The 16,117-nt window shown below is 39.9% G+C and overlaps 1 long non-coding RNA gene across 1 annotated transcript; it reads right to left on the bottom strand.

Annotated features, from left to right (window-relative positions):
• Positions 1–3,788: 3,788 nt before the first annotated feature.
• LOC148094304 (uncharacterized) lies at positions 3,789–15,354 on the bottom strand. Its single transcript, XR_015715719.1, has 4 exons — positions 15,319–15,354; positions 9,376–9,476; positions 6,390–6,425; positions 3,789–3,840 (listed from the first exon to the last, which is right to left on the bottom strand). It is a non-coding gene; the product is annotated as an uncharacterized LOC148094304 (long non-coding RNA).
• Positions 15,355–16,117: the final 763 nt, after the last annotated feature.

The following is a 16,117-nucleotide window of genomic DNA, read 5'->3' as shown; positions in this document are numbered from 1 at the left end:
TGTCAAGAGAAACCCCCAGTGGCTGCTGTGGGTGCAGCAGGGCAGGCAGGACAGACAGGAGTGCGTGAGGCAGGTCCGAGCAGCTGTCAAGTATTCCTGGACTTAGTGTCCTTGAAAGAAACACACACGCAGACAAAGAACAGTCCTGTTATATCCCCCAAGCTTCACATCTCCATTATCATTTCATGAAATTCATCTCTGTCTCACACAACCAGAAGCTTAGTCAATTCTATTGGTTTCAGGTGGTAACACAGCTGCCAGTGTCTATCCCTGGTCCTCCTCTAAACCTGCCAGGTAGCTGATGAGGTTTCATGATTTCTTTCACATATTCGATGTCTATTCCACAAAGAACAGAGTGGAGTTAACAGCTAAATAAAGCCTATAAAGGCAAGTGGTGACTTGTTACCTCAAAGGATGCTTTTCAGAAGAGCATGTGTGCCCTCTGACAAAAAGAAGAAAGTCCCACTTTAAAGAGTATGTTTACTGTCTGAGGTTATCAGATTGACAGCTCAGATTTTCCAAAGCTGTTAAACTCAACTATATTTTCAAAATCAAATGGCTATTGAACATTATGTGTTGTCAGTGAAAGTTTACACCAATCTCCCAAAACTCAGCGCTGTCAGGTATTCTAAGAATGAACCTCCTTACAAGGTTCAACTTTCTACTTTATGGGAGTAATCAGAGGCACTTACACAAAGTTGGCAAACTCTCAACTTCCCATCACCTTCACTGACAGATGTGCTGTGAGGCACTATTCATTCATTTATACCACTTGCCTCCCCGTGTCAGTGGAATTGAGATTTCTCTTCTCACTGAAACTCTTCTATCAGTGAAGTTGTTCCCCTCCCACCCCCTGAAACCCTGAGACGGCTTCCTCCCATTGCTCACAGTAAATGCCCTGATGCAGCTTCTCATCTCCCATTCTCTCCTCAACCCACTTTAGTCTGCCCCTGGCACTGACACTCTACTGAAAGCATTATTGCTAAGGCCATTGCTGCCTTTGGCATACAAACCGGAGCTCTTCATCCCCCCTCCCCAAGCACTCCCTAACATCATATAGGGCACTGCCACCTGTCTAGGTGCTTGGCCAAAACCCTCCAATTGAGTTACCCTGCTGCAATCAGTTAGCAATTCTTGTCATCTCCACCTGTCATTGGAAATCAGGCTGCTATCTCTTCTATTTGTCACTTCTCACCTGTGTCACTGTTATTGCCTCCTGACTTCTTGGCCTCCACTCGGACTCCCAGCTACAGTCTCTTCCCCCCAAAGTAGCCAGGATGGCCTCTAACTAAGAGCACTTCTCTCCCCTGCTCAATATGTGCCAAAGGATTCCGTTCAAACAAATAAAAATGTAACTTCTTCCCATGGCCTGCAAGCTACTAGGCCCTATAGGACTTGCCCTTCTATGGCCTCATGTCCTGCATTCTTTCCCTCATTCCACTCACTAAGCACAATGGCCATACCTCACTTTTCCTAAAACACAAAAAACACATTCCCGTCTCAGAATCTTGCACTTGTCCCCTCTGCCTGTAAGGACAGAGCTCCTCATCTTTCCAGTTCAGTGAGGTCTCTTCATCCGCAGCACTTAGATCTGTAAGGACTATCACACTAAATGGAGAAGGCCCCAGGACTGGCTTGGAGTAGTGACAAAGGGAGAAAATAATAAAAAGAAGTCAAGATAAGTGAGGTTCAAGAGAAAGAGTGTGGTCAAAATGCTAAATGCTGCCAAGAAGTTGCTCATTCCATAAATGTCCACTGAATACCTATTCACGTCACTGTTCTATCTTCCACACACTTTTTATTCATATGCTTTCTCTGCATTTGAACAGCTAACACTAAATCCCTACCTCTAGCTCAGATCCATACTCTAATTCCATGTATTTGAGTGATTTCTAGAGACCTCCACTCTGCTGTCTTGTAGGTGCATCGAGCTTAATTCATCTACAGAGAAGTCACCTCCTCCAACCCAGATGCTCTCCCTCCTGTATCACTTGCTCCCCTCATGGGAGCACCACTCCTGCCTTTCTCCAGCATGTGCTAAGCGCTCCAAGTGGCTGGTAGCTCCATGAAAAGTCCTGCGTCTGACCCATTGCCCATTCAGGGGTCTCTATTCAGAGGCACAGGCTGCCTCTCCAAGGTTTGAACTGAATACTGAAGGAGGCGGCACTGACCTAAGGAATCTTTCCCTCCAGACCAAGCAGTAGACATTCCCCTTTAGGTTTGCTGGAGCAGGAATTAGTACAATCTCCATTACTTCTCACTAGAATAGGACCACCTATTCCAGATGATAAAATCTGACCATAGGAATTCTGTATGAATGACACAAAGGCCCTCACACAGCTGTAGCTTAGCAGGCAACTAGCAAAGCCTTGTCAGACACCACTGCATGCCAATCCTGGGCAACTTCACAGGCAGGCACGAGAGGACAGCAAGGATGGGTGAACACCCATCATCCAAGGAACAGAGAATTTAGGGCTCTAGTTTCCAATCAGGACACACATTAGAACTGCCTGGGGAATACAGCCTGGGACTCAGCTTACACCTACACTGAGTCAGTTTCTGCCTGGGGCCCACAAGGTTCTGTTATTGCCAACTTCCTGCCCCATCAGCACACCTTGTAGGTGTGCACATGTGCGCACTGCATGTGCACATGTCTCCTGAGGTGTGGAGGGAGAAATGGGAAATCTCTCCTGCTGCCTCTGACATCAATTTTTTCAGGATGAGAAAAGCAAGGACATTTGAAATCATAATGATTATTAAGCATAAATGTGTGTATTTCACTTCCTTTGATAGGTTTCCCTTAATGAAGTTCTGAAAGAATCCTTACCAAAGTTGTTATTAAAAATTCAGCTGTTAGCTTTAGGGCACTGAAAAAAGGCGAAATGAACTTATAAATAGATTCGAGATCAGGATTATGATGAAAGTTTTCCTCTGGAACCGCTTCCTGCTGAAAGGAGGAAAAATGCGATGTAAGTATCCACTGAAGAAAAACAAGAAGTGCTTTCATGAGAGTCGTCTTCTACCTGTGCCCACGTGCCCCTGAAAATAATTTTGATTGGGTGACATGTCTTTTAGTCTTTTAAATATAAACAATGGGACCTTAAAAAAACAACAGTGATTCAATACAAACACTCATTTAAGATAAATGCAGGCACAACCTCAGAAACGTTACTTTCCACCTTCCCTATACAGAAGTCTATGTAAATGTAAAATATCTTTAGGCTCAAAAGACTTATTGATCGCCATGTCCTACCTCTCTGCAACCAACTCTGAAAATGTGTTTCCAGATTCCTGTAACAAGACCCTAAGGCTGTGCCGTGCTAAACAGCAGGCAGCAGTCACATATATTGCTCTAGGGCATCAGAAGATGGGAACTGGAAATTTTTTAGTCATTCTAATTAATTCAAAATTTAAATAGTTGTTTAATTTTCTTCATAGAGATCTTCACATATCTGTTAGGTTTATTTACAAATATTCATATTGTTTGATGTTACCGAAAACTATCTTTTAAAACAATATACTTTTCTGGGGAAGGCATGTTTACTCACCTTAGCTCACCACCTGTACAAAGCTGAAGCTCAGCTCCTACTGACATATTTCCTATACAACATTCCCTTTGTAAAATAATTAGATACAACATGGGGTGAGGAAGAAAACCAAAGGAAGATAATTTTGATGTCAAGCTGGAGAGAGTAATTTTCTTCTAGTGATTAATTTCAAAGTAAATCATCATGAAATAAACACAATTGTATGAGAAAAAATACCACCTCAATACAACTGATACTTACTGTCAGCGGGTGCAGCCTTTCATCAAAAATGTCCTTGGATCTGTCTCCATCTCTATAAAATAAGAATGTGATTTTAAAAACAAATCCAGGAACTGTTGATATCTTAGTAACACATCTGCTGGGAGTAGAGAGAGGTGGAGGGAGAAGTTTAACCTTCAACAGAGTCCCACTAATTCTTCTGAGATTCCGTAAGAAGTTTCTGGCCTCTTTTTACCCAGCACATCCAATTCTGTGAAATCTCCTCCACAGTGAGCAGCCAGAGCTGCCTCTCCAGGCGCTGACCCTCCCTGACAGGCGACGCTGGTCACCCAGACAGACGCGACCTGCTGCCTCGCCCTGGCCACACAGGAGCGCGTCACCGAGCAGGAGCCGGGCCATTCATGTGAATACGAGACTCACGTTTCCCAGTTTTGCTTCTCTTATTATTTTCCTATATTATTATTATGTGTTTCTTCTTGTCTCTTTTAAATAGTCTGAGTTAAAAACTTGCCTTTTTATTTAAAAATGACCAGTTTTTGGTTTTAGAGAAGGGAGAGACTGAGAGGAAAAAAACAGCACACAGAATGGCTGCCTCCTGCGCACGCCGAACTGGGGATCGACCCTGAAACCCAGGAACGTGGCCTGATGGAACCGAACCCACAACCTGGGCATGTGCCCTGACTGGGAATGGAACCTGCCACCTTGGGGCGATGTTCCAACTGAGCCACACTGGCGAGAAAAAACAGTCCTATTTTTTTTAAGTTTAATTTTCCACACAGTGGTTCCCCAAATGTGTTTTGCAGGCCTCTGGGGTCCCCTAGACCAATTTCAGGAGACACGTGAGGCCAAAACTGTTTTTAGAGAAATCCTAAGGCATTGCCTGCATCTATACTGACACTGCAATGACTGTATAAAAGAAAAGTCAGTAAAACTGGCTTCTGAGCCTGCGTCAAGGCAGGGGAACTGCCCTGTGCTAGGAGTCACTCTATTCCTCACGGCCACTGGTAGAAAAACAAATTCTGCTTCACTGGAGAACATCCTTGACAAAGCAGTAAGGATGGTGTTATTAAACGCTGATTCTTATTTATATCTGAGTAAGGGGGAAGTATGCATTAAGCACTTCTGCATATCGAATAGTGGTTGTTAAGGAAAAGCACTTGTGACTTAGTTGTGAGCTGAACAACTGACTTTTTTCATTGAATAACATCTTTATTTGATAGTATAACTGTCAGTCTCTCAAAACTGAAAAGTAAGCATGTCACTTCAAGGAAAACAACTTGTACATTTGCTACCAGTGACGCAATTCAAGCTATCAAGCTAAAAATCAAGACTGGGGAAAACTTGTACCTTTTTTGTGTGAGCCTGACAGCTTTTCAATACTTAAGGGACTTTCAGGGAAGACTGGTGGTGATATGATGCTAACTAACAACAGTGAATTTTAATACTGTATAAAGTAATGTGAGCCAATACTTTCCAAATGACCAATGCATAATATTATCATAAAGTTATTTATAATAAAAAGATTCATTCAGCATACAAGATATCTGAATGGATATTAATTTAATAGAGACCTTACTAGAAGTTCATAGATATGGTTTAAAATTCCATTGTGCCCGGCCAGGCATGGCTCAGTGGTTGAGCATCGACCTGGGATCCAGGCAATCAGGGTTCGATTCCCGGTCAGGGCACATGCCTGGGTTGTGGGCTACAGCCGATCAATGACTCTCTAATCATTGATGTTTCTATCTCTCTCTCTCCCTCTCCTTTCCTCTCTCTGAAATCAATAAAGATGTATTTAAAAATAAATTAAAAAATAAAATTCCATTGTAACTAATTTAAGAAACCAGCACTTGTGGACTTTGGGTACAGTATCAAAGAATATCCACAATTATCAGAAGGCTTTAAAAATACTCCCTTTCCTAGCCATACAGCTACATGAGGCATGGTCTTCACATTGTTTCTTCAAAACAAATTATCAAGATAACTGAAGTAATCACAAATGACTGAAGACAGGGTATACATGAGATCAGCTGTTGTCTATTACCAGACATAAAGAGACTTGCAAAAATGTAAATAAGTGACACAATTTCCATTCAATGTTTTTGTTGTGCAAAGTAACTCTCCTTTAGAAAATATTATGTTCATACTATGGTTCCCAATCAGAGGTGTTTTGTCCCCAGGAAGCATCCCGCCCCGGCTGGAGACATGCTCTGTTGTCCCCGTGTGGCGTGGGGAGAGTGTGCTGTTGGCATCTAGTGAGGACAGGCAGGGATGCTGCCAAACAGCCTACAGCGCACAAGGCAGCCCCCAGGAAAAAGTATTATCTAGCTCAACATTTCAACAGTGCTACAAAAAACCATGGTTCAACATACAAGGGAGTTACTTCTAAATTCTCAATTTTAATTTCTAATTTCTAATACAGTAAATATCAGTACAGCCCACATAAACAAATATCCTTTGGGATCAATAGCTTAAGGGTTGAGTCCTAAGACAAAAATGATTCACTTTAATAATGTAATAAAAGCACTCTACAGCTTACTCCAATAATGCCCATATATATTACCTAACACTATATCTTATCAGTTTATTAGCTAGAATAACAAGACACGTTTTAAAACTCACCTTTTCTTGATGTGGTAATATATTGCTAATACCAGGCTGTGGAGAGAAAAAAATGGAAGAACTGAGTCCATGTTAGGTCTGAAGACATGTCTTCAAAGGGATTGTGGTGGGGAAGGACCTTCCCAGGGCCCAGTGGCCATGAAATCCTCATTCAGAACAGTTTCTTTCTCATGGGCACTTTTTGCCTTGTTGCAGTTCTCTGGCTTTGAGCAAAATTAGGAAAACCAAAATGCTAGGGAATATGCTGTTAGAAGACATGTTTCGGTTATTTCAGTATGGAAGTTATTACACATCTCTGCTGTCATTTCCCCTTCACCCATAGAATCTTTGATCCTGTACAAGATAGATCTGTTTGTACACATGCTTAAATTTAAGCCATACAGTAGTTTTTCCACCCACCCATCTTCCATCATTTGCCTAAAGGTAAATTAAATTCTCTATGCCCAACCAAATCATTTAAGATCACTTTTACACAATTGTTAGAAAATTTAATGGCATATATAAGAAGCCACAAAATCAACAGGTCTAACTCTCCTAAAACAAGCAGTGCCAACAACGCAGCATAGCAGTATACAGGGTAATATTAATAACATTTATTTCCAAATTAGTTTAAGTGCAATCTTAATGAGCAGATGTACGTCCTCGGGTACTGTGTAAGGTACTGTATTCCTAAGGTATTCGCAGATTCCGTGTAATATGAAACAAAGGAGTACTGTAGATTAAGTTATATGCTTTTCCTCTTTGCTCTCAGTTTCTAAAATGAAACTCAAAATAACTGAGGGAAAGCAAAATTGAATTTTATAACTAGGTCTATAGAATATGAGCACTTGTAAAAAGGCCTGTAACATTGTTAGTATCTAATGGGTACTTCTATAGGGCTTCAAACAGTTTCATCTTCAAATTGATTTTAAAATCAGAGAATTTGAAGCATATAAGCTGAAAAGAACCAAGAAAGTTGTGATGACATTTAATTCAACAACCCATTTTACAGGTAAGGTAACCAAGGTGAAAACTGACTTGCTCAAGGTCCCGGCAATGGTGAGCAGCAGACTCTCCCTCCTGCCCTCTCACCAGGCAGTGCGCTGCCCAAGCTTGGCTGTAATTGGGATCCTCAGAGGAGCTTTAAAAACCGCCTGGCTCCGCCCTGAGATGCTCTGACTTAACGGGCACTGGGTATGACTCTGGGTTGTTTTGAAAGCTTCTCAGGTGATTGCAATGTGAACACATGGATTAGGGTTGAAATCAGGATCACCCTGGATGCTTTTCTCCATGTAATGATGCCCCCCATCCTTCCTCAGCTCATCAAAGGCTTGTGAGAGGGAGTGTGCTGGGGGAGGGGACAGGGGTTGCGTGTGTTTAGAGACACACATTTTGAAAAAAGCTGCATCCGTGATTCTAATAAGGCTCCCCCACCACATTGGGAACAATGTGCTACTGCCCCATAATAAACAGCTTTTCAAAACCATTCCTAATAATTTTCTCAGAAAACCTTTATTTTACAAATAGTAAATATACTGATCATTTTCAAAACTTGATGAGAGCAAATTAAAGCTGACTGTACTTCCAAAAATTAGACTAATTTGGTGAAAAAAAGCATAACACCTACTTGTCTGAGCAAGGTTAGTCTTTACAACTACTTTTGAATTATATACTGTAACATCAGAACCTGGAATTCCAAAGAACCTATGGAATGCAGCCAGAGTGGAGTCCTTTTCTTACTCCAGGATTTAGTGTCCTGGCTGCATAAAAAGATTAAATGATTATGCCATAGGTGCCAAAGCTCAGGACTTAGAGAGGGATGGGGCTCAATTTTTGATGAGACACAATTTGACCTCAACTACTGTTATAAGTGAGAGAAGAAAGTTACAGTATTATGATTGTGAACTCCCAGTTTTTAATAAAGTAGAAGTTACTGAGAACTTAATCAGTAAAAAAGCTGGTACAAGAGAAACAAAATTAAGTTTATGAACAAATTATGTTTTTAGGACTGAAAAATTAGGAAGGAGGCTACTAATATTTTCAGGTAGCATTTCCCAAACTGTTCTGGAAAATCAGCTCTCATATCCCAGGGAGACGCTGGTAATGCTCCTTGGAAAACCCCAATGGAGTTTAGGAAGCTCTACATCCTATTTTAATTTTATTTCGCTCTTAAGTAGCTTTAAAGTTTTATCTTAGCATGTTTTAAAGTGCATCTGCAATTGTAATCTATGTGGTGCTCACAGAACTTACTGAATAATTTTCAGCAGCAGCATGACACTGTTATGTTTGCTTAAGTATAGACCTGACTGTGGCTGCGTTTCCAAAACTTCACTTATCTTTTTTCTGCTTTGATTTTCTTATATATGGATCAATACAGTGTCTTGGAGGTTTATTTATGTATCTATATATACATATATAATTAAATCTAATACATCTATAAAGTTAAAACCTCAGTTGAACACATTTTATCCACGAAGAAATCAGCCTTGAGAAGTTGTTAAGGAACAACTGGTTTGGTGCATTTTTCCTGGACGGAAAAGTGAATTTTAATACAGAAATAGTGCAGGAAAAACAGAACGGGAAATCTGACCAAATGCAACTAAATGTAAAGGCAGATGCCCTGGGCCAGTGGGGGCTGAGCTGTTTCTTCTTCCAAGAGCAGCATCCAAAGTAGCACATGTGGTTTTAGACCTTTATCTGAGGAAGAAACACTTTTGTCTAGAAAAAGTGAGTGAGAAGCACCTCTCCTTGCATTTTGTTCAACAACATCTCAGCCACAGTATTTCATCAGGTAAAGATAAATACTCTTGGGGGAAAATTTATATTTGCTAACTGGCTTTCCCGTCTTCCATGTTCTCAGATTAAAATGGAAATTGAAATCAATAATAATTCATACCAGTTTCTTAACCTGACCTTGGAAAAGAACAATCAAATGAGATCACATATGGGTAGGATGCTTGTAGCATAAGGTGTCTGTCACTGATCCAGGCAGCCTATTTGTACTCACGATTGCACAGTGATTCTCATATCGGGCTGGCAAATTGTGCTGTTGTCTAAAAATATTGTTGAGCATGAGCTATATATTTCTCTATGGTGATCTGTAAATACCTGAAGGGAAAGGGGAATAGAAGAAAACATCACAGTAAGTTAAACCTAGAAAACTGTGTTTTTTCTTGGTTAAAATATCAAACATAAAAGGTCAGGGGGTGTAAACAGCCTGACCTGTGATATGCTAGGGGATGAAAGGTCACCCTGGGGAGAGGTCCCCATCTCCAGGAACAAAAGCGTTCTACCCTGGTGACAAACCTGGCCTGTCGCTCCGACTCTGTTCATCTCTGCCTAACTGCCTACTGTATCGGTGTTGCTGTATTTTTATAAACTAATTCAGATGAGCCTTCCTTTCTCATATTATTATAAAGTAGCTTTCAGCATGCGGTCACACTTTCCCATCAGTATCTCCCGCAAATACACAAAGACAGGACAGGGAGAACATCTAGCTGATATCTTTTAAAATGCAGAGCATTTAAAAATTGCCAGTAGCCAATAATCAGAAATATCTTTATATTATCTAAAACACAATTTTGCCAGTTTCAGATGTTTTATTAAAAGCCACTTATTATTCATGAGCCTCAAGTTCCAAAGGGCATAATTTGAAAAGAATCACTCTTTGGAGGAATAAATTCTTTCAAGCTAGAAATATTTTAACTATAGCTAAAACTCTGATATGTTCCTTAATCTATGCAGTTAACCTGTAATTTACTTTTGGGATCTCAAAAAGACAAATACAGCATAAAATGTGAAAACTCATTTGAATACTTTTATTCTAAATGGAAGGTTATCTTGTAAGAGCACTGCTATACAAGTGTAATATGGCATATAAAACACCATAAAAATGTCAATTATGACCAAAAACCTATATGGGGCGGGGGGGAATGTACCAAAATGTAGACAAGTTGGTAAAACTAGGTGATATTTGCTCACACTTTCCTCTAGCTAAAATTTTTTCTACTATAAATGTATATTGCTTTGTATTTGAAAATATTAGCGTTAAAACATTGAAAATTTTTAAGTAGGCATGGGCTCACAGCTATATGTGGTTCATTTAGTAAATCAACAACTTACGGTCTACTGGCCTCATCCAACCAAAGGAACACTGAACACTCTGCCATCAGTCCAGGCCTCCTCCCAACTATTCAGACTTCCCAGGATCGAGTATCTAGTATCCCCCAGAGGGGGCAGAATTAAGCCTCCGAGCAAAGCCTGGGTATCCTGGCTGCCAGGTTACTTTCCCCTCATCTTGCTTGAAAATTTAAAACAATTGTTCTTTGTGGTTAAAACCTTACTATTGATGGCTTACAACCTCAATACACTACAGTGACAAACATAAAGATAAAAAATGCAAATACTAAAAAAAACAAAAGCACCAAAATACTATGGAAAACTTAGTGTTCACAGGTATCTGAACCCCTGGTTGGTCACTAGAATGCACAGAGACAAAAATCCTGCTGTATCTTCCTTCACTCGGCACAAATGGCAGGACAGATGGACTTTTACAATCTTTGCAAGACAGGGAAGGGGTTACTTAGCAGACTTTAAGTTCAATAGCAAAGACTAGACAAATAACCTCCCTAGAAGTCTAAGGAGTGACAACCCAAACCTTACTATCAAGTCAAGTACCTGTTGAAATCCTGTCCCACCCATTGTGCCCACTGTCTCATCTTAACCCATTAAAAAATATAGCTGAAGTTTACTGTTTTCTCCTTTTTCACAGGAAACATATTGGATATTAAGAATTAATGACTTTTAGTGAACTTGAAAATTTCTAGCACTTGATGCATTAATAAAAACTGTTCCATCTATGTTGCACATAAATGGGACAATACGGCAAAGTGCATGGTTTGAATAGAATTCTTAACCAAGACTTTGGTAGGAAAGTGTAGTATGCTAAGCATAGGGATACCCAAAAATATTCTCTGGATTAATATTATTAATTTTATTGAATTAAAACTTTAAACTTTGACTTACACTTTAAATATGGGTTCTAAGTTTGAGTTAGAACCTATAAGCTTGAGATTTGTAAACTCACCACAAATCTATTTCCACTCCCCTTCCTTTCAGAGACATGTCATGAGAATTAAAGGCATAAAAAAAGCTATACACAGTATAAGAACAAAGGGGACGAAGCACAACCTTGGTGCCCAAAGAGAGTGGCAGGAAGAGCGGTCAGGAAGCCAGTGTGTCTTACAGAACCCAAGGCAGGCTCTGAATCCAGCCCCCAAATTCTTGCAGTGCAGCCCTATCAGTTAGCAAAAGATCTGCTCACTCCTAGTGCTTCCAATTAGATAGCAACAGACAGGGACCACCACACATCTGAGGGACGCCAACAAGTAGGACAGATCAAAACAGATGGTGACTATGACGAAGACAGGTAATAGCAAGTGTGGGAGAGGCTGTGGAGACAAAGGAACCCTCGTTCGCTGCTGGTGGAAACATAACCTGGTCCAGCCACCATGGAAAACAGTAGGGAGTGTCCTCAAAAAATTAAAAATAGAGCTACCCGAAATATTTGAAAACATTCATTTGCAAAGATATATGCACCCCTTTGTTCATTGCAGCATTATCCCCAGTGGCCAAGACATGGATGGGAATAAACAAAGTGCCCTCCAGTAAAGGTCTGGATGAAGCAGCTGTGGGCACACACAGCGGAACAGCTCTCGGCCACAAGCAAAGGGAAGTACTGCCACTGCGACAACATGGACGTTATGATTCTAAGGAAATAAGTCACAAAAAGCTAAGAACCATACGATTTCACGCATGTGTGGGATATAAAACGAAAACCCACAGACACAGACAACAGCACGGTGGCTGCCAGAGGGAAGGGGTGTGGGGGTGGTGAAGGGTAAGGGGCCCAGATATATGCTGAGGGAAGGTGACTTGGCTTTGGGGGCTGGGCACACAGTGCAATATACCGATCATGTATCACAGACATGCACACTTGAAACCTACGTGATCCTATTAACCGATATGACCCCAATGAATTTAACTAAAAAAACATCTGAACCCATAAACAAAAGTTGAAAACATTTCCTAAAATCTACATGCTAAGAACATCACTTTTTTTAGCGATTACTTTAATACAGTAACTTAGAATGTATGGTATCAGCAAATGAGTTGTCCTATGCAAAATAAAATTATTGAATAAAAAGAAAAGAAAATTAATGGGAGTGATAAAATTCAGGAGCAAGTGAAAATGTAAAAAAATAATTCTTAACCTCAGAAAGGCAAAAAATGGCCTTGGTAAAAGAACAAAATGCTTTAGAAAAGAAAGACAGGATGTAAGAGACACTGTACATTAAAAACAAGATGGACAAAACAGAGAATTAATAAAAGGGCTGGAGCATAAAGGCAAGGAAATCTCCAGAAGGTAGGAAAAGACAAAATGGGAAATAAGAGAGGAAGAAGTTAGAGACTCATGCAGGAATCCTGGCCTGAGAGTTCCAACTTCTTAGTAACGGGAATACTAGAAAAAAGAAGGAATAGAGGATATATGAAAGAAACAAAAGCAATTCCCTGAAAGCAGATCAGACCTGCAGCCTTGATGGCCACAATAAAATGGAAAGGAACATACCAAAACTTATTCAGGAATAGAGAAGGTTCTGAAAGCTTCCAGGGAAGAAAGGGATGGGGGAATTACTAAAACTGGTAATATATAATGTATCATCCAATGTCAACAGATTTAAGAGCAACTGTGGTGAGTAAACAGTAGAAATGTCTTTAGAACTGCAAAAATTAATTTCAACCCAGAATTCTATACTTTATTAAACAGGAGGCATTTCAGAGAGGCTAGGTCTCTAAAAACTTTTTGCTTATGTATCCTTTCCCAGGAAAAATTGCTCCAGTAAAACAAGGGAGTATAACAGGACAGAGAAAAACACACCACCTAGGACAGTGATTTTCAACCAGTGTATGTGCAGCACACTGTGGTGCCACAAGAATTTCTAAAGCATGCAATACCTGACTATTTAGGCAGAGGCACTGACCTCTTTTCCCTTAGATTGTCAAATAAAAAAATGACAACAGCCAACACAACACAATAAATGTCCAGTGTGAGTTAATCAAAATTATACCTATTATTTTTGTCAGATTGGCAAAAAATATATTTTTTGGTGTGGCACAGAATTTTATTTTTTTATTTTATATTTTAAAAAATATATCTTAATTGATTTCAGAGAGAGGAAGGGAGAGGGAGAGAGAGAGATAGAAACACCAATGATGACAGAGTCACTGATCAGCTGCCTGCTGCATGTCCCCAACTGGGGATTGAGCCCAAAACTGGGCATGTGCCCTGACTGGGAATCAAACGCTGATCTGCTGACTCATAGGTCGATGGTCAACCGCTGACCCATGCAGGTTGGGTCCACAGAATTTTAGTAATTAGTTTATGTGTGCCGTGAGATGGAAAAGGTAGAAAAATCATGGATCTAAGACATAGGGGACCCAACAGGAGAAAACAGTTATGTGAGCTCCTAGATGACTTTAAAGAAATATGTCACAAAACAGACACAGAGCAGGCCGAGGGACAGCAAGTCTATACTAGACTAGGATAACAAGAAGAGGGGAGATTGATTCCAATAAAAAATGGAACAAATCTGTTTAGTAAATGGAAAATATTTTTGACAGTCCTGTGACAAATGTTACAGCATTTTTGGAAAAAATAGCTGTTAGAAGACAAGAAATGAATATAGTCTAAAAATTAATTCCACACATACAAAAGTGAAAACTTATTAGGTATTATGTTAATGTAGCATAAATGTAGTATTTCTGTCTGATAGCCATCTTTTTCTGCCAAATTACTAGATTGTTAGGAACAAAAAAGTTATTTTGAAAGCAGGGAGACCAGCTTACTTGCTGCATCTGGCAGTGTGAGGTCATGGTGACTAGGAAGAAGGGGTCTGGATTGTCCTGGAGAAGTGGAAAAGTGCTCAAATTTCAGTCACATAGAGGACCCAAAAACGTATACACACTATAACAGCTGGTAATGCATGTAATTTCCACTCCTTTCCAGGTTCAACTGATTTGAAATAATGGGGGAAGACAGACTAAGCTTTGAGCAGAGAAAACTTATCTTAAAGTCCCACTAGACTTTCTTTTATGGGAATTCATAAAAGATGAAGTTTACAATACAAAACCAGTAACAGTCAACAAATTGAGGGCACAAAATACTGAACCAAATAATTCTTGCTGTTTGCAATTCCATTGCTGTGCCTTATCATCTGTGCCTGAACCAGAACGGTCATCAGTTTGAAAACAGGCAGTGACCAAAAAATTATTCACTTCTGTAGATTCTTTCAAATTCTGAAAATGAACTGTATGTTACTAAACATTTTTTGGACACCCTGTATTTGAGAAAAAGAATGAAGGGTATACAAGACAGAGGAACAGCCACAGAACTATATGGCTCAGCAGTAAAAAATATTTATATAATTATGTAAACATTGATTCTGATTTAATAAAAACCATGTTACATGTTGAGAGGACAGAGGGAGGGAAAGAAGGCCATGGTGGAGTTGAGAAAGCTAAGCTTTCAGCTGCTATGACAATAAGTCAATAGATGGTGCTAAAAATTGACTTCGCTATTATATTGTTGTTTATTTTGTAAAAAACAAGATTAAAAGTTAAGGAAAAAAATTTAAGGCAGATCTTTATATCACAACCATGTTACTGAAATTTAACTTAAAGGTCAGAACTCCTTAAAAAAGTGGGGATTACTAAGCCAAAAGCTTTCCTGAATATGTAAGTTTGATAATTAAGATAACAAGTGATTTCGAAAATCTACCAAAAAAGGGCCACGCTGATGATACTGGGTCCATTATATACTTTAAAAATCATGGCAGACAATTTTTAATTCAGATTATTAATTTCTTACTTAACTTTTCAAGTGTTTACTTACATGGTGTAAGCAGATGTTCCTCATCTTTCCTTGCACTAAGAATAAAAAGAATAAGTGATCAATGCAGATACAAAGGCCGCAGGGAAACAAAAGATACGATGCCCTAACAGATACCAACATGCAAAATAAGACAAATTTCATTCCATTTCTTTTATCACTTCCCAAAAATTTATAATTTAAATCACCTGGCAAGAGGAGTCCCATAAAGTAAAATCTTTAAACTAAGTTTTACTGTTTTGACCTAAGAGAGATTCTGTATTAGGTACAAATTAAAGCCACTCCATGTACTGAAGAAAAGGGCAAAGCTAATTACGCCGGATGAAAAACAGCTAATGAACAAGTTTAACTGCTGCATCTCTGAGCCACTGCTCAGCCCTGGTTCCTAATTCTGCATTTACACCCACTTTACTTGAGTCACCAGCATCTAGCAGTTGTCAGCTCTAAGAACCAGTTTCTGGCCAGGCCCCTGGAAGCATCCTGCACCACTGACTGGTAACCAACTGGAATATCTTACAAAGGGTCCCATCTAGTTTAAATTGTAAAATGAGTGTGGCTAACCTAACTAAACACCTACAACACACAAAATTGTTTTGCTCTCACAAAGACCAGAAGAAAACTAAAAGCTCCAAAGAGGGTCCTGGGCTGCACTTTGTGCCCCCCGCTGCCTCCTCGAAGGTGGGGGGGCATCACAGGCACCTTCCTAGGACTGAAGGCAGCTTTTCCTTTACTGTCTCCCCCTCTCGACATGAGAGCAGCCCGTGGTCCCAGAAGAAACCGAAATACAGCAATCCTACCGAAA

Source organism: Miniopterus natalensis, chromosome 1, assembly GCF_054644295.1.
Source record: "Miniopterus natalensis isolate mMinNat1 chromosome 1, mMinNat1.hap1, whole genome shotgun sequence".
In the NCBI taxonomy this organism is placed as follows: domain Eukaryota; kingdom Metazoa; phylum Chordata; class Mammalia; order Chiroptera; family Miniopteridae; genus Miniopterus; species Miniopterus natalensis.
The sequence above is the reverse complement of the archived record's forward strand: the minus strand, read 5'-3'. Positions and strand labels throughout refer to the sequence as shown.